Source organism: Mercenaria mercenaria, chromosome 9, assembly GCF_021730395.1.
Source record: "Mercenaria mercenaria strain notata chromosome 9, MADL_Memer_1, whole genome shotgun sequence".
Lineage (NCBI taxonomy): Eukaryota > Metazoa > Mollusca > Bivalvia > Venerida > Veneridae > Mercenaria > Mercenaria mercenaria.
The window spans coordinates 9,178,707-9,199,285 of NC_069369.1; the positions used below are offsets into that span (position 1 = coordinate 9,178,707).

General features: G+C 34.2%; 1 protein-coding gene across 2 annotated transcripts in view; it reads right to left on the minus strand.

Annotated features, from left to right (window-relative positions):
• The window catches only part of LOC123546439 (G-protein coupled receptor dmsr-1-like), a 279,955-nt gene that overhangs the window by 98,921 nt on the left and 160,455 nt on the right, over nucleotides 1–20,579 (minus strand). For both annotated transcript variants that reach the window (XM_045332696.2, XM_045332695.2), the window contains exon 3: nucleotides 6,125–6,159. The gene's annotated coding sequence lies outside the window, so the exon portion shown is untranslated. The remainder of the gene's footprint in view (nucleotides 1–6,124; nucleotides 6,160–20,579) is intronic.

Here is a 20,579-nt window from a genome sequence, read left to right on the forward strand (position 1 = left end):
TATGGACCGGACACGAAAAATGCGGACAGACCGACAGACTGACAGACCGACAGACCGACAGACAGACGGTTCAAAAACTATATGCCTCCCTTCGGGGGCATAAAAATGACGCTGGTCAAATATGTCATAAAAAGCGCCACACATGTAAAAACATTGTTTTAGTCATACTCTTATAAATGTAAAATCGACTTTGATGGTAAAATACCCTTTTACCAATAGATGAAAAAGTCAGGTCTGTCTACATTACTGACACGAACAGACAATTTGAAAGGATGTGAAGCCGATTCGTACAAACGCGATGGTACAGTAGTGATAAAAAGTATGGTGGATATTGCAAAGCTGCATAACCACCACTTTATTATATTCCTTTATGCACACCATTCCCTATAAAACAGAAAAAGTGGAAAGTCCACAGGTCCTACAAAGTTATGGTATCCTCGTCATCAAGTTAACTTTCACAGAGAGAATTTTAAGCTTGGTGACAACCAGTTAAAAAGCTAAAATGTGCTCACCTTTGAGACATGACAACAGTGATTTGAGCATAGATGCAAATATTGAACTTGTATCACTGAAAAGTGCAGATCAGGTGTGTATATAAAACAGCATCGAAACTAAATTGGTTGAGTCTCTAGATTTGCTGTGTTCTGTACTGCTACGTTCTCTTGTGTAATCTGGTATATTGTGGTGGAACCAGTTTACTGTGGAAACATTAGGAGAGAAATAATATCGCTAAAATGAACATACCACATCTAACTGAGGCATTAATCCGAGTCAAATAGCAGAATGATCCATTCATTTGCATAATAGCTTGGATACCTTTTCATCTTCATCAGCATTAATCACTAGAGATTCGGAGACAAAATCGATTACCTTCTATCATGGTGGAACAACGGAATGGCCAATTTGATTTATACTTGTCTTACAAATAACAGCACAGCAGTGCGTACGTGTATCATTTAGATTAAGACATGTAGCGGGCAAGGAAAACAATAGCTAAGGATATGGTTGTATAAGATCTAATATTTTTCCACTTGTCCATGTTCTTTAATATATATGCGTACCTTTGCAAATGGTTGCTACATGAAGAGAAAGGCCAAAGCAAAGCATGTTTTGCAAACAGAGGAACATGTTTCAACGAAATACGTTATTATATTTATCATAACGATTGAGCTATAGACCTTGTTTGAAATAACCTGTTACAAGTGTACTTCGTACATTTAACATTTAATAATGGTCGTATACGTTCATATGGTCAAGCTACTCTTACTGGTGTTATTTGCACATATCCTGGCGGTTTATTTGCTCAACACTTAAATAAACTTTGTTGAGGAAGTACCATATGGCGTCCTCAAATATTGCGTTAAGTTAGAACTGATTAAAAAATGTCGCACTGTCAGAGAAACACATCCACTGCCCGGGTAACAGTTTGTAAGTAAAAAATGTTCAATGTTCAATGACATGCTATTAGAGCCAATAACTGAAATATAAGACAGTGTGAAAGTGGAATAAATACAATATATATGCTGTAAATGTTTACCTAGCTAGACTGCGTAAATAGTCTCATTAAAGGTAGTATTTTATGTTTACTTTGAATGACTAATTGGGCACAATATAGCAGACAAAATAATGAACGCTACGCAGCAGCTCCTATGCAATTATGGGTAATGACATACTATGTTAAAACTGTTGTTAATAACGTGACATGTGTTACCACTTTGTTACATGTGTGAACCTAATTGTAATGTTCTTTACAAAAATACTTTCAACTGATGATGTACTTAAATTGATTAGCTACAGAGTTGCTGATTCACTTTTTTTTTGCATTATCTAACTTTGCATAGAAAATTCTATTTCTTTTTTTAAAGTTGCAGCATTGTCAATTATTCCATCATTTTCTATTTGTGTTCTCTCTATACCTATTTAGAAATATAACATTTATAATCTCTGGAAGTTATGAGAAGATATATTTGCCAATGTAAATATGCTAACGAAATGCATTTCTGATCTTGTCTTCTTAGGTTACATTTATAGTTTTTTATAAAAAGATTATTAAAGGGGAACGGTTGTCTAGATATTATGAATTAAGGCACCGCCTAGCATGGGGATTTATCTTTTATATATCCACTTACAAAGAAATATTCAACACTCAAAAGAAAGTGAAACTTCGCTGTAACAGTTTTACTTTTAGTGTCATCATACCTCTTACAGCGAATATCTTATTTTGCAAAATTTACGGGAAGCCCTAACGATGACGTGATTCACAGCGTTCTCGCAACGGCTTTTATGGTTTTTTTTGTTTGTTTGCACTCCACGCAGAAACTTGACGGCCTTTACACTTCCTTGCTGTTTTAAAAATGTTTTTTTTCAGTTGCATGTACAATTTTCATAACGAACAAGAAGTAAAGGAATCATGTTGGCGCGGTTTACGAATTTCTGTGACTGATTCGGGGTGCTCGGATGTTCCTGCAGACAACCAGTCTGCGGTGTGTACATAAACAGGAAGACGAATAACTATATACGGACGTTACCGTCTCCGGGATTTTCATCCCCTATTAAGTTGTCAGAGACTCAGCCCGGGTAGTCTGGGTTTCGACACTCCCCGGAGTGATGACCACATTTTCTCATATGGCACCAATACTAGTTTTCCAGGAAGCATGAAGCTTTCATCAGAATCGGATATCATAAATTGTAGGACGATGTTTCATGTATAATACTACGTGTACTGTTATGTAAATTTGAATAGAGTGTGTCCTTGTTGCTTATTGGTTGCTTTTCTTTCTATTTAGGCCTGGCTCGTTAAAACATTAACAAGCCAAAACGCTAAAAAATTTCCAAAGTATAGATAGATAGTATGACAGTTCCGCCAAAAATATAGTGGACAACGAAGGAACTATATTTTATACTCCTGCTTCAGGCTGTATCAAGAATATCGATCACATGACGACATCCGTCGTTTATTTAAACCCACTTAGCAATATGATCCACAGACAATCTTTTACAAAGATTCATACGTAAAGTTGATATCTGTCTTGACATTTTACATTATACGGTGTATAATAGATGTTGTAAAAGCAATGAAAAATCGTGATGACAGACGTTTTAACGTCTTTCTACTGTAAGCGGACCCATAATTTGTAAATGATACGTGAAATATTACTTTTGGGACTGTCTGCTTAGCGGCTTGTTTGTTGATGAATTACTACGCTACTGGTCTCGACATAATACAAACTTCGTGTCTAAAGTAACAAAATGACCAGACGGAAATTATCATGATGTCAATATAAATAAACATAATCAATGTTGTTTTCAGTTTTAAGATATTATGTACCTTTAATATATTCTTTAATGTTCATAAAGACATAATTTGGCAAGACAACACCATTCTGCAAGAAAATTAACTAAACATAAAACAGCTAAGACAAACGTATCAGTTAAATTATTTTCGAAGTTTGTTTGCAAAACTGTAAAGATGGGTTTACTGATGAACGATAAAGGCTATATTATCAGAAGGCTAAACTAAACTCGTGCATAATTTATACCACACATTTCGATTTGGGAATTTGTATTGCAAAACAAACATAATGCAAGTGTGAAATGCCAAAACGTGGGCTGTTATCAACTTCACACACTGATTTTTATGGTATACTAGATCATCTGAGTAGGCTTGTTTTTCTTTGTCAAGAGATCAGCTATGGTAATCATTTGCTTTCACTGATATCTATAAAATTTTCAAAATATTTTTTAATGTTAAACTGCATTGTTACGGTATTGTGTATAGATACTGCCTTGAATAAAATCACTTCTGAGCATGAATAAATACCTTAAAACACTTGATTCTCAAAATCTTCTTTATCAGGATTTGAAGGAAGGTCGATTGTTCTACCCAGGTGCCTGCTCGTGATGCAATAATGCACGGAGGAGCGCCTGGGGCCTTGCTCCACCATCGAAGCTGGAAAGTCGCCACATGTCCTAAAGTTGTGTCGGTGCGACGTAAAACCCAACAAAGTCAATCAAATTATCAGGATTTGACTGATTAGTTTATTTGCAACAGCACCAGTCAACAATAGATCCACTTTCTTATCTAAACTGACTTTGGTGACAATTCTGTAAGCTTTTCTTAGAAGAACAAATAATTTAGCAATGCTGTAAGATGAATTGCAGACAAAATTTGTTTTTCCTTAATAATATGAAGTCCAATTTTGTGTAAATTTGTTTCGACTTTGTTTCGTGTCCGCTTCGTAACTCTTGAACTGCTTGAAGGAATTTAAAGGAACTTGGTACAAATGTCCATCACATTGAGACAACATGCAGAGCGCATGTTTCAAATCGCACTTACGGGTCAAAGGCCCTACCTTCGGGCCTATACTGCTCCGCATTTCGATGCTCTTGTTTTTACTATAGCGTGATAGTTGAGTCTTACTTTGAGCCCATCCCAGATTAAAGTATCTAATTCTGAAAATAATTCATATGAAGTTAATAATAGCGGCTGTATCCCTTGCAAAATCAAGTAATGTTTGTAGAGGGATCGATCCCGATTTTCGTCGCTACGCGTAGTATCGATTCCCTATCCATTTAAATGTAGATTTTGGAATGAAAACAACACTGCCCATATTGTATTGTATTACAGGTAATTTCCGCCTCTCGGATAGGTGCTCCCGCCGGAAAGGTATATTTATTTATATGAACTGTGCTCACTAGGTGCATTTTTTACAAGTGCATACTACGTGATATATACCATATATCCATATTTGTACTGATGTGCAAGACGTGTTCGGACAGGTTTTGTGGACGCTTATTAGGCACAAAGAAAAGGCGTATTCTTCCAAAAAATCCGAAGTTAGACGCTCTGTGCACGTGCCGGAAGTACACATTTTTAATTCAATAGTATATATCTCATCCGGTGTATCGATTCCCTATTAGTAGACTCATACAAGTTTCTTACATAGTTCAACATTCACAAATAGAATTATCGGATCAATAAAAATACACACAAAAAGTATCGGATCGTACTGAAATTTTATTTCGACGAGAACAAAATCAAGAGTCAAACACGTTTAGCTTTTGACAATAAACGGGATATATTCGTACTGTATTTAAAATGATTTTAATAATTTACCGAAAATATTTCTACCAAGCAAATTTTAAGAACAGTTTGTGTGACATTTTACAAAAGGCAAAAACATTATACAGTTTTAACAGTAAAGGTTTGATTTTACCATTATATCAAATTTTACAATCTTTAGAAACCTGTAAAATACATTACTAAGGGGCTTTCCGAAATAATTCCTTGAAGAAATGTACAGTAAATTGCTTTTAATATTTTACCCACTCAAACTAGTCTGTAAATAAATAATGAGTCTGAATGGTGTTAGAATCATCAGTGAAAACATAAATTGACTAACGTTGTCACCGGCAGCATTATCTAAACTTTAAAGCCCCTCTGAGAGTGTCCGCTGTCAGCTTCAATTTGTTTAAATAACTTTAAACTTGATATATGATTACCTAGGGAATTCACTGGGAAAATTTAGGATCGTCTTCACACTTATCTAAACAGTGTGCAATGTTCCGATGTTGTTACGCTAAAAACTGAGCCTTGATTTCAAATTCAGAAAAAAAAGTGTCATGCCTTTATACAAGTGTTAATTAAAACATGTACTCGCAAATGCTCTTGCAAGGACATTAATCTACAATGTTAACTGCAGCGATAGCATAAGAACTGAACCTGTTCAAGTGTTAGAAAATCGTTTAATCATATTGCTTGTAAAATAAATACAGAAATACACGAAAAAGCAAACGAATTAACTGGAAAGACGTTTTCATAGACTTTATTAACTATCACAAGAGCAGTCTTTAAGTGCCGCGTTGCGACGATAAAAGTATTCCCGTACTTTGAGTGTTGATATATTTTCTGGTCCTTTTGGATCATTAAGTGAATTCATTTTCCATAGAACAAAATTCCGCCTAAGCCTATGCTTGGGGTTGGAGGTGGGAGGGGGAGGGGAGCGTGAGGGGTACTGTATATTTCACTACTAATAAACCGAGCCTGCTATTATGTTGCTTGGTTGCGTTTTATGCTTCCAAAGGACCTTTTCACAGATTTGATCTTATACTTTAAAACACTTACCTAAGCTAATTCTGTTCAAACTTTTCATCTTTCATCTGAAATGAGAAAAGGTCAAATAAAATGAAAGGAATTCGTAACCAATGACAGCGTATAAAATAGTTTAACATAATAACATTAATTTTGTCTGCTTGCAAAATGCACTGAAGCATGAATGCACGATTATTGCATATTACCATCTTTGATAAATGACTATATAACATATTTTATGAATTAATCTATAGCTAGTTACTTTATTATCATAGGCAGGCTAACTGGATTTTATATTTGGCAAGCTAGTTAACGTATGTTAAAATAACTTAAAGACAAAAGTACTGTATTGTTATTTTGCCTAATGACATTGTATACCATGATGTGCAGCAGCTTTCCGATAGACTAAGTACACTTTCGTTGAACGAAAATGAGAGAAAAGTATAACTCATTAGTTCCTTTTTCATTTATGAAAACATTGTCTATCTTCCGCTAGAGCACTGTACAAATGAACTTCTAGCAACATTCTTAAAACTAAGAAGACAGGAGATTTATTGTTATAATTTTCGTTTTTCCTATGGTATTTGGCTCAAAATACTTTATGACCCACAATAACAATATCTGATGCGATTCGATTGATTACAGCACACAATTCATGCATTTTGATCAAACGAATGTCACATTCTTGGACAAAACCCAAAACACGATCTATGTAATACTGTTTACACTAAAAATACAAATGAAAATGAAAAATGTTTGATCTGTATATATTGCTCAAAGACAATATAATCATCCTTACACCTTGTATGAACAAAGCAAACACATTTATCAACAATATGATAATATCCAAACAACTGGCAAGTGATTTATATAGCCAGCCTGCTTGTCTCAAGGGGCAGTGCAGATCGCAGGGTTTGTCCCCGTGCAAAGCGTATGTTTTCCGTGACAATTTAGAAAAAGAAAGTGTGTATAAAATCATTCGACCTGCATATATCTGCTTCAAGTGGAGAAGCTGGCAGTTACCTGCGGAGGTTATAATAGGTACAGAATCTAGGAGCATTGGATAAGTTAACTGCCTGCCATTAGCTAAATGAAATACTGTTGAAAAAATGTGCTAATCACATAACAAAGTTAACTGTTAACCAAGATGGGAAATACATAATTTAATCATTTGAAAAACAATTTGTTACTGCCGTCAGAAAAAGAAAGGTTAAGGGGATATAGTGAGCACCGTGTAAAATATGGAGTGGAATGTAGTGGTGGAGTGGAGTCTGGAATCGATTTTTGAGTCAGATTTGGAGTGGAGTCTTTTTTTGGAGTCAAATTTGGAGTGGAGTCTTTTTGGAGTCAATTTTGGAATCTGTTTTGAAGTCAGTTTTGGAGTCAACATTTAATAAAACCTTAAAATTCATTAAAAGATCCTGCATTTATATGTCACCTACAAATAATTATCCACATACAATATTTCACACTTACATTTACTAGCCCTTATCATGCTGGACACGATTGATTCTGCCTTTGCGACCAGTGTAGATCAAGGTCAGCCTGCACATCCGTGCAGTCTGATCATGATCTGCACTGTTCGCCATTCAGTCAGTATCTTTTTGGTATGCTTCCCTTTAAACAGTTATTGGTACTCTCCAAATTGAAAGATGGACAAGTCCATTATAGAAATGCAGCAGGTTAAGGGCTAGTAAACTGTTGAATCATGAATGGGCTCAATATGAGCCGTGCCATGAGAAAATCAACAAAGTGGGTTTGCGACCAGCATGGATCCAGACCAGCCTGCGCATCCGCGCAGTCTGGTCAGGATCCATGCTGTTCGCTTTCAAAGCCTAATGGAATTAGAGAAACTAATAGCGAACAGCATGGATCCTGACCAGACTGCGCGGATGCGCAGGCTGGTCTGGATCCATGTTGGTCGCAAAGCCACTATGTTGGTTTTCCCATGGCGCGGCTCATATCACACTCTTCTGGAAATAACAATAACAGTTACTGACGTTTTCTCAAATGACCCTTATCAGATTGGTAAGGTTGACTTGACATTACATTGGATAGTTAATTACCCTTATCAGATTGGTAAGGTTGACTTGACATTACATTGGATAGTTAATTACCCTTATCAGATTGGTAAGGTTAACTTGACATTACATTGGATAGTTAATTACCCTTATCAGATTGGTAAGGTTGACTTGACATTACATTGGATAGTTAATTACCCTTATCAGATTGGTAAGGTTAACTTGACATTACATTGGATAGTTAATTACAACAAATCACTCTCTGCTTTTATGACAGATTTCTACAAAATTCTGCTGGAGAAGGTACCGGTGCAGCCTATATACTAGTATGTCATTTTTATCAGGACTTGACCCCTAGTTCCTTCATGGTTTGTTATTTATGTTGTTACGCCAGATGTTGCCTGAAGATTACTCAGAGAGAATTAATAAACATTTCTAACTTGAAATATGAAATAATAAGAAACTATTGTTTTAAGATTTTAAAATGAATCAGGAAAATGAAAACAAGAAAAAACTTAGGTAATTAAATATTTACTATCTACTGCAAACGGCATAATATAATAATAATACTTGATAATACTTGATACAATTAATGAAGGATAGAATACTGTGTGTTATGCATATGTTTATCATAGACAATAGTACAATTTACAAAAAAAAAAAATACATTTGTACCTTTATTTTCATATTATAAAATGCCTATGGACATATAAATTACAAAGAGAACTAGGAATTTGATGTACAGTCAACCGGTGGTAAAAACCACCTGCTAACAATAAGAATCAAAACTTGTCTGCAAAGACCAGGATTTTTATCTCCAGTTTGACCATTTTCAAAGATATCATATATGTTTAGTGAGACTATCTGTCCGCCCAAAACCATTTGTTACTGTTTCTATGGGTGGTCCGTCCAGACATGTTTGACTGTAATTTCACTATGATTATATTTCACTATGATTTCAATGAAGAAAAAAACTTGTTTTTCTAGCACCGGAAAAGCACAGAAAAATTCTGTCCAGCATGCAAAAATGCCATTTCTGATTTCTATAAAAAAAGAGTGGAGGAAAACAAACATATAGAAGAAATATGCAAAACTATAGGTTGCAACATTTTAATGTGCCACTTAATCTAGCAAAATAATTGAATTATTGAGCCACACCATGACAAAACCAGCATACTGTAATTGTGTGACTAGTCTGGTTCTTGATTAGTCTGCTCATTCCATACAAAATGTGCTTTCAAACCATATTCGAGTAAGACAAATTGTTAAAGAACTATATGAATCCTGATCAACTGCATGCCTGTGCAGGCCATTCTCGCATACCAGAGCTCTACCACGGTTCTCGGGTACCATGTCGAACATCTGATAAATGAGACAGGTGCAGGCTGATCTAGTTCGATGCAAATGCAGTAAACTATGTAGGTTTTCTCATGGTGTGGCTCAACTATGATCTGGATTTTATAAGATTTGCATTTTGTAAATTTTAAGTTCAGACTGTTATAGCAGGTAAATAGTTCTGCCTTCTGCAAACAATGCAGACCATGATCAGCCATGGTCTTCGCTGGTCAAAATTCAAAATTTATTTCTATAAATAACGAAGGGCGTATTGAGAAATAACAAAGTCAGAATTTATAAATATCCATGTTACTCTGGAGTCACTTATCTCGCATACCAGTGTATTATGTGAAATAAAAATTGTCCTCCATATTCCAACAAACAAGTCATATTTATAATGGTACACAATGACAACTTACCCTGATATACTGACACCAGAGAATACACATTCTAGTTTCTCCTAATATATGGGGGTAACAGGTGACTGATGAATCTTAAAGGCCCACTGACCAATCTTGATCCATCAGGGTCACAGGTGGTCACAGGTCACTGTAACTCACCAATAAAGTAAGCAATAAACTTATATTCATTAAACCCTAAAGGTATTTAATAAGAAGTGCAAGTGAGAAAGGTAAAGATAAAACCGTTAATTAATTTACTTATAGAACATTATTTTTTTGTGATAATTCATTGATATAATTGTGTAAAACAAGGTTACTATATACCATTTTATGGATTTAAGTTATTTCTTCAATAAAAACAATTAAATTGAAACATTTGGTAGTTTTTGCAATACTATTCAAAAAATATTGTGCTGTATTTCTGTTGTACACTTAACTTAAAAAGCAATGCTAGGATTATATTTTCAGCAAAAAAAGGCTGATATCTTTGTTGGTGAAATAAATGCTACTTGAAATTACAATATCCAAAGTGTTTCTGGGACTTTAATACCTTGGTAAACCATAATATTACCAATAATGACATGACCATTGTCTTAAAAACACAGACTCTAATAGAATTTTTTAACCAGGAAAACCGTGATGAAAACAGTTATAACCAGTGTTGTTGTTTTTCTTAGACCATAAAATCAAGGTATTTCATTCCTCAGTTCACCCAAAAATGATAAAAATAATTAATATAAACCAAAAACTTCAGTAACATTAAACACCAATGAGACTCCACTCACAGAATCCCCCAACATTTACAAAAACATCTTGCTTGACAGGCCGCATAAATTTAGAGACCATTTTGTCTTAAGACCCATTTTATCAATCAATACAACTACATATATTTAGTGACTTCAGGCCTGAGAGAAATCACTCCCATGACTCTTTCCAAAATTGCCTCCAAAAAAAGACTCAACTCCAAATTTGACTCCAAAATTGACTCCAAAACTGACTCCAAAAAAGACTCCACACCAAATTTGACTCCAAAAAGGACTCCACTCCAAATTTGACTCCAAAATAGATTCCAAAATCGACTCCAGACTCCTCTCCACCACTCCACTCCACGACTCCACTCCATATTTTACACGGTGCCGATATAGTGATGGTCTCCATACTGTACGTATGTGTGTACATGCTTTCGTCCGTAACTCGTTTGTCTCAAACTATATAAGGGATTTTCATACATCTTCACAAAATGACAAATGCTGAAAAAGGGAAGTGCAGTACACAAGAAAAAAAAAATGTACAAAAAAATAACTCTAACACATTTTCTGTATGAATTATCTCAAATCCTATGATGTATTTATAAATGTTTTGTCCGGAAAATGACTCCAAATGTATTGAAGGGATGTTTATAAAACTTCATACAAAGATAAGGACTATTGATACTGTATATTGCTCACTTTTTAAATCATTTTCCTTTATTTTATTTACTCCGGGGTTCGTTGAAACTAACGGTATGCAGCCAAATTGATTTCCTGTACTTTAGATAGATGTGACAACAACCATAGAACTTTTATACGTTCTATATGTATTTAAGTGATCAGGGGCTGGGACTGGGATGTGTTTAACCTGGGGCATATAGTAGAACCATGTGTACGCAGGTTCATTCACTTATATATAAATGCAATTTTATGGCTTCGACTAGGTCGCTTGAAAACGGTAACACGACTTATAAATATATATGTAAAAAGCATTTGTTTAAAATTTCAACGGGCCTTAATTTATAAACCAGGCATAGTACATGTAAACATATTGTCCTCATAACAAGCGCGAGTTGCTTTTATAGATTTTTCTATTACTTTGAGCCAGATCCGTTGAAAACTATAGGTGATGGAGGCATGCAGACAAGGCTTTAATCAGTATTACACGATAATATTCAAAGGACATAACTCTTAAATCAGACAAGAGAACTGATGTCCTGATAATATAGGCAAGTTCATTTCTTAATGATGCATTTTTCTCGTTTTGTGTCAGTTCCCTTTGAAATTGTAGGAGTTATCAACGGTATTGAACAGTATACAGTATTCTGCTTTTCAAAGAGCCATAACTCATAAAGCTAGTATGATTCATACGACCTGAAATGGTTTGCATGTTCATTTCATAGTGATACATATATGTAAGTTTAAAGGACAAGACGGCAACTATATACCTCCGAAATTCTTCCGGGACCAAACAAAGAATCAAATGCTTGTTCAAAATACCATAATTAAAGCACTAGTTCGTGGTAATATTTGCACAACTATTACCCGTTTATTTGAACGATTGATCTGTTTATCAATTAAGTAAACTGTATAGGTGAAGTACCATATGCTGACATTTGAAATTGCGACACCTGAAGAACTTAAGTAGGTGCTGAAACATTGATTAGAGTTGTTTCTTTGGCCGCCGCTGCAGATAACCACTTCGGTCAGTATATTTAGTTTGTACACCATTTATTAATCTAACTGTATATCAAATTTTTGGACATGCCGCTGCCATTACAAACATAATGTTAATAGGTGTAAATTCTAAAATGAATAAATAACAAATAAGTGGTATATAAACAATCTGAATATGAAATAAATATAAAACAGGCTGTCGATGTTTGCCTCGTAAATTTTCACATTATAATATTATCTTAATTCCACTTGGCGAAACTTTAGAAACTCGATATTAGTTTATCTTAGATTTGCGATGTGATGTTGAGTGCAGTATCATGCAAATAACAATGTTTCCAAAGAACTGCTAAACAAAGATCTAGCTAATGTATGAGTAATTCAAAATATATAAAATACAGTGAACATTACGGAAAAATAAAATCTTCTTGTAGCTCTGTCAAATAAAAAGCCCAATGTACATTACGAACAAAAAATCTCCTGAAATGTATTAAATAGTGCCATGCCAGGTATATAATTGTGTTTGATTCTTTGTTATGTTTATGAAATATGCACTTTGCAATATTGCAATATTGCATGCACATGTATGTACAGGACAAGACTGTCTTTGAAATCGAAATTCTTAGGATCTACATATTTGTGACGTTAAAGTAAAGAATATGATCACTGAGGCTTTCCGTGTTTTAAATGTCATGGTATAAAGTATGAAACGCTTTCTGCAACAGCAAAACGTAGGTGTAAATAGGTCAAGCACTGACAAATAGTTCGGATATTCCACTTATGGGACTGTCTGTTGATATAGTTTTACATAAACGACTTGCTTGATAAATGACTACTATACTTGTCTCGACATACCAAAAAACAACGTGTCTAGAATAACAACATGACCAGACAAAAATTGTTATATGTCAATACATTTAAAAGTAATAATTGTTTAGGTTTCTAGATTATATGCCTTTAACATGTTCAAAGAAATTTTACTCGCATATTAGGACTTTAACGTCTACTTTGTTAGAAATTATGAATTCCACTAGAAAAAAGATACTTGTATGCGTCTTCAATATGCGAATGACGTGCAAAGTCTAGTAATTAATGAACCAGCAGTTGAGTGTTCCAGTTTTACATGAAAATAGTCTGTTAACATTGAATTAAGCGATTGAAGTGTTTTTCTGTGTACGAAAGGCTATTTTCACCCGCAACAAATGTAAAGGAGTGGCGGCTTACCAGCGCATTTGTACATGACTTGGAATTAACAAATGCATAGATCAACGTATCCTTCAAAATGTAGGTTACATACAGTTTAATCTTTGATAAACAAGCAAACGATTACTGGCTTTAAACAATTAAGACATACATCAGGCTATTTCTAATAGTATAACGAATTTCTCTAACTAAAGCTTTCAAAGATTTCTTAGATGATACACATACATCCTTGGCTATTCACTCTAATCGCGGTTAAAACTGAGACTCTAGGGCCACAACTACATCATTATATGGTAATTTCGTGGTTTCTTTACCTCGAAGAAATTTGTGCTGAAGGTCTGAGACAGGTTTACGTAAGTATATCATAATCATGCATCACAAAAATGTGTGTTTGTCGAAACTGATCGTCAAATATAGAGCAAAATGTGTTTGAAAGAGAATAAAGTTTTAACTATTTTTCCTTTTCCTCGAACGTAAGTAAATGTTTAAATATTTAAGAGATATCATTAAAGGAGGTATGCTGGCTGCACCAAATGAGTTATGTTTAAAATAACGATCTGTTGTTCCCCGCCAGAAGATGACCTAAGTTTTTACATTTATTTTAGATAACTTGATAAAGAAATCATAAGTTTGCTTATCATCTGTCGGTTGTTGTCTATAATGTTCTCTGCATTACGGAATAATAATGTCTGGATTGTTGTATATAATTTGTATTGTTATCTCATACTGGAACTGGTCAAACAAAAGACCTCGAAAAGTGCACATGTATTCAATCAATGAAATGTATCTTTGCGACAAGTACGTTTAGTAAAAATAACAGAACACTGTTAAGTGAAGAGGATGGACACATGTATTATATTCATATGTCTCGCAATCTTCTACTGATTTGATTTTAATTCGTGTCATTATATTTTCTGTCCTTTTAAACATTGACCTGTATACAAAGATCGATAGCAGGTGTAGTATTAATACATAAAGTCTACTCTTATAATATATATTCAGCCCATTTTGATATAATATGAACGTGTCATATTGCCATTGCATACACTAGATCCTAGACTATGATAATTGTAATTTCTGTTTTAAAGATGTGAATATAGCCTGTCTCTATATGTTTGGTCCAAAAACAATTTTGGTCTGCCTTTAGGCATAATTGATAATTTTGTTTCTTTTATTATCATGTATGTAGATATGCTTTTGATGATAACTTCTTTAAGATTGTTTTTCATTTCAGTTAGTGACAAAACAACAAAAATAACCTGGTTTCGATATGGAAACAGGCGAATGTAATATTCGAAAACTATTTAATAACATTGATTTTCATATTTTGAGCTGGTCACAAAAAGTAACAAAAATGTAAGGACAATTATCAAGTAGTAGTACTACAAAAGGCCCACCGCTGTGTTTACGCAGAAGTGTTTAGAATATTAATCTCGCACGTTGATACCAAGTTGTAGTTTGTCAGAAAACCTAAAATGTAAATATTTTCTTTTGCTGAGTGATAAAGTATAGATAATATAAGTCACTGTAACATTTTCTTAAACAAATGTTTCAACAACAGAAATCTGAGACAAGTTAGTGGATTCAGAAGCTTTTCACTACCATAGCTTCGATAATACGGTTGTCTTTTATTAGGCAGTCATAAACTAGATTGGGAAGGTCTTACGGAGAATATAAATCTAATTTGTATGCTTCGGTCTGAAAACTAATTTCGTTTGATGTCAATTGTAATCATCGTATTGTACTTAGCAGAACTCATTTGTGTTGAATATAAATTGAAAGACAAAGTGGGCGACAGAACGGCTTTTCCGTGCGTGCGGTCTTTCTTAATTAAAACCTGATTTTCTCTGGATTGCCGTCTTGTTTACTGTTCAGCATTAAACGATATATACAGTAATTAACTACACACCAGGATAAGGTACATATGGATAATCACGTGAAAAATCAATAAAATAATCAAGACCCCAACGCATACAGAACTTCACCTTGGGATCAATAACAAGTATAGATATTCAATAAGAAAATCTACATTCAAATCAGAGGAACATAGTGGCCCACTTACATGAGTTCATCGGGCTATAAATATTTGAAAAGAATTAAATAAAAATACATATGTCTGGTTGTTCATGAAGTTAATACCATATTTACCTCCATACACCCTTTAGTGCAATAAAGGGGAATTGGAGAAAGGTCCATAAAGTGGTCCATGACAAGAAACCGATTCAAGTTTATTTAAGAAATAATATATCTCGTTTAGTGATTTGTCGCTGAATAAAATCACTGTTTGGAGTTTAGATGCTAAGGAATTATATCACGAGGGCGAAGCCTGAGTGATATAGATCAGTCTAATAATACGCATCTGAACGACAAACAATGATTTTATTCAAGAGGAAATCACTAAATGAGATATATTATTTCGATTCTAACACGTAACCAAGGAGTTTAAAGCACATCCTTGACGACATTCATTTAATATTTGCCCGTTTTCCGTTGTTATTTTTTTTTGCAGCGCACCGCTATGCCGTTTAACGCTATGACGTAATAATTGTGAAGTCAGAAAAATTAAGTGTTGTATAATAACACACAGTTTTCAGCCTTCTTTGTTTTATAGGAAAAAATGAATCGGGTCGTGTTAGAATATATTATTAAATCTTTCCACCATGTATTATTTTATGCATCGGAAAACATTATTGGTTGAGGGTCATGCAAAGACTATTTCTGTATAACTATTTCAATATGTGTTAAGCAGCTGTTTGATGACTATTTCTATTTAAAGCTCTGATATTCATTATAAAAAATGATCGCAGTTTTGGTAAAGGGACAAATATTCTCCTTTGGAGTAATCATTATAAAATCACCTTAGCAGTTTCCAACAAAAACTAATCATGCTAAAGCGGCAACGTTTTCTGGCGAATCTTATTCTTTCTAAGACTCATGCAAGCATTATTTATGTAAGATTATTGTAAAATCTGACGAAAAGCTTCTACCAGGAAAATTAAAGGTATCCAGCGTATATATATAGGGGAAAAATACCACATCTTCTTCACGCGGTATTGTTTTTAAACCGAATTATCAAAACAAAAATGGTAGATAAGTGAAGCAAACATCATTTATTTTAAATGATATCAGAATCATATCATCAGCTCCTGCAAAGACTTTTAAAGTATCAATTATGTATTTAGAACAAGGAAACAACAATCGTTCGCGGTTTTGTTTAATCGACGAGCAGTTTCTGGGAAGAAATGCGTAATTATGTAAAACACAAAAGTGCCCTCGCATATATTTATAAAACGAAAACTAAACGAGTATAGTAATTCTTTTCTCCAGTTATTGGTATTTTTAAAAGTCGTAATTTAATGCATTTTGCTTTCAGATTATGAAATAATTGAAATATGGTGACCATTACAATCTTGAAACATTTTTAGAGATTTACACTCTAGTTTTATCCATAATTTTTTGCAAAAGGTGACAGGTATTTCAACAATTACCAGCATCTGTAAAAAAAATGATTCTGGGGTGCAAGAATGTGGAGGAAATCATAATTATGAAATGAAGTTAAATTGAATCATTAACTGAAGGTCTAGAAAACTATTACCAACTACAGACTATGTCAGATTAATTGGCTGTATGTTTCACTTTCTATGCTTCAGCTGTCACTCACACGGGTTTCGTTATCGGTAAATAACTGCAAACCAGTATATAGCAATACTCACTATATCATTAAACAAATATATAACGGTACACAATGTATTATTAATCTTATAGCCGTGACTCAAGAAATCAATGTTGTTTGTATGTAGTATAACCTGCAAAAAGTAGTCTGACAAAGATATTCGAAAATACCAAACTGTTCACTCACAAAGTTGTTCAGTATATATTTAGAAAATAAGAGTAAAACTCCTTTGTTAGATGATCTGTTGCAGTAAATATTTAACAGAAATGTTAATATAAAAAGAGTCGGAATAATGTTCAATTACAATATTACTTTATTTCTAGGCACTCCACTTTGGGTGCATTTGAATGGAATATATATTAAGAACATATTTTGGTAGAACAAAATGCAACCGAGCAAAATAAAAACTGACTGAGATTGTATGCTCAAGAGAGGTAATGACACATGTCCACTAGCACCACCTTAAGTGAACCTGTACATAAGGAAGTTAAATGATCAGAAAGAACAGGAAAGCGTCTTCGATAGGCAAATCTCATAGGACAGATGGTATCATTATTTATCCTTAATGAAAATGAGATCAGCCTGTCAACATCTAATAGATAAAAGAAGTGATCAAAATGATCGTACTGGCATCGAAACAATGCCAAACGGGTGGTGAATAACAATGTATGAAAATAAATTATATAAGTACTTAGGACTCGGTCAGATGGTTTTGAGTGGCCAGCAATTCAAGATGTGTATAATTCATTTTTTAACTATACAGTATATTAAATAAAATGTTCACGACGTGTTATGTTATGGATGTTTCCAAGCATCAGTACGGTTTGTAAAACTCTTGTCGAGTTGCAAATGTCCTTGCATGTATATATGTTGTAAACTGATAGCTCCAAAGTCTGGTTTATAACAATACTTGATTTGAATGTTGAGATGTGAGACCTAGGGTCACATATATCGGTAATGAAGCTTGGCATATTTTCCATACTTTTGCTAGTAAATAACAAAGTGATGATTTCATTTTCATTTTGTTGGGTTTAACGTCGCACCGACACAATTATAGGTCATATGGCGACTTTCCAGCTTTGATGGTGTAGGAAGACCCCAGGTGCCCCTCCGTGCATTATTTCATCACGAGCGGGTACCTGGGTAGAACCACCGACCTTCCGTAAGCCAGCTGGATAGCTTCCTCACATGAAGAATTCAACAAAGTGATGAAGACGCTTTGAAGTGTATATTCCAAACGACTATCCAATAGCTAGGGCATAGTTCAAATACAAGCTGTTCAATTCATTCAAGTGCAGAAAAGCTAATTCGCGTCTATACAACTGTTATTGACTTATTGTAACTATTTAACAAACTAATTAAATCCTGTTTGTTTTAATTTCAGATAGTGACAGAACTCAATCAGTGCTGGCTCATCATTTCCACACTACGAGGTAAAAAAAGATAATGACAAGTGTCTTGCTTAGCTAAAACATACCTACCAAATATGTATTATTACAACAGATCTCAAAAAAAAAAAAAAAATTTTCTATTTTGAAAGTATCACATATTAGCGTGAAGTTAAGATATTATGCAACTGATCAGTTCCTTATTAATTTTCTTTACAGAATTTACATACATCTGTAAAAGTTAAGTTTTGTCGACTTCGAATCATTTTGATGAGTATAATTTAGTAAGTAAGATTTATTGAGTTATTTCCCAAATATAAGTAACTTATACTGCTTCATGTTCTTTCAAAAGCAAGGGGTAGACATCTGTCACAAATTTTCTTTCAGTATAATTCAACTTGCCCCCGAATTCAGAAACCTAGCCATTAACTTCAATTATTAAGAAATCGACGAATGGATATTCGATACAAATACAGTGAAAATACGTACTGTGGCTAAAACAAAACAAATACTCACTGACGAAATAAAAACACTGTCAATGCAGTTTCGTATGAAAGCTAGCAGCTTAGTTTGTGAGTGATAATCTATTAATCATGTTACCAAATTTTCTTTTAGTATAATTCAACTTGCCCCCGAATTCAGAAACCTAGCCATTACCTCTAATTATTAAGAATTGACGAGTGGATATTCGATACAAATACAGTGAAAATACGTACTGTGGCTAAAACAAAACAAATACTCACTGACGAAATAAAATCACTGTCAATGCAGTTTCGTATGAAAGCTAGCAGCTTAGTTTGTGAGTGATAATCTATTAATCATGTTAACGTGCGCGTGCACAACAATACAAATACTGAAACATATATGAGCCGTGTCATGAGAAAACCAACATAGTGGCTTTGCGACCAACATGGATCCAGACCAGCCTGCGCATCCGCGCAGTCTGGTCAGGATCCATGCTGTTCGCTAACAGTTTCTCTAATTCCAATAGGCTTTAAAAGCGAACAGCATGGGTCCTGACCAGACTGCGCGGATGCGCAGGCTGGTCTGGATCCATGCTGGTCGCAAAGCCACTATGTTGGTTTTCCCATGGCACAGCTCATATAATAAGATCAGCGCCTGTCGGTACAAACGCTCGTCTGTAAGTGTTTCAGGCAATACGCAAGAAAAGAAATGAGGCTTTTGGTCTTCATATTCACTTACTGATAGTTTCAAAGCTATATCATCAATGAAAAGTAAACCTACAATAGTAAAGTACAAAGAAATACCAATTTGCTAGGTACAAAGGACCATAATTCTGATAATTGCAAGCAAGCGTTATAGTCCTTGGCCATCATATACTAAACAAATGATGATATACGAAGTTTGAAAAAGCTATAAATTACAATAATTGCTCTAATAGCAAAGTGGACTTTGAAAAACCTTAATCCAAAAAAGTGCAAAAATTGTCATAATTCTGACAAAATACAAGTTAGGTATATTTTTTGGCCTATAACCTAAAAATGATAAAAAAGTATAAAACGTTCAAAGCCTTAGCAGTTAAAATAGCTTGTTTGTGAAAACTAATGACCTAAACAAAATATATTAATTAATGCCAACGATCTAGTAACAAAAATAGCTCGTTCATGTTACTCGACCTGCTTAACATGATACACTGAACACTATTTAACATATTGAGATATTTCCTTGGACCAATAAGTGAGTAAAACACCACTTGCAGATCAATTTACGTTTGCTTTCAGATTGTTATAGGAAGCACTTTGTGTTTTATTTCTTTATTTTGTCTAAAGTTCAAACAAATAGTGGCTAGTATTGCAAGATACCTGTACGCATTGTTCTTACAGTACAACAACAACAACAACAACAACATTTATTTTAACATACATAGAAACTACATTAAAGTGATACAACGGTTGTCCAATTAAGTTAAATGGTGCATTTACCATTCGAAGAGCTTTTCCCATAAAACTGCCATGAAACGATGCCTAATGGCTTACTAATTGGTTGTAATTCTCGCCTTTGAGAATCAATCTGTCCCTCAAAT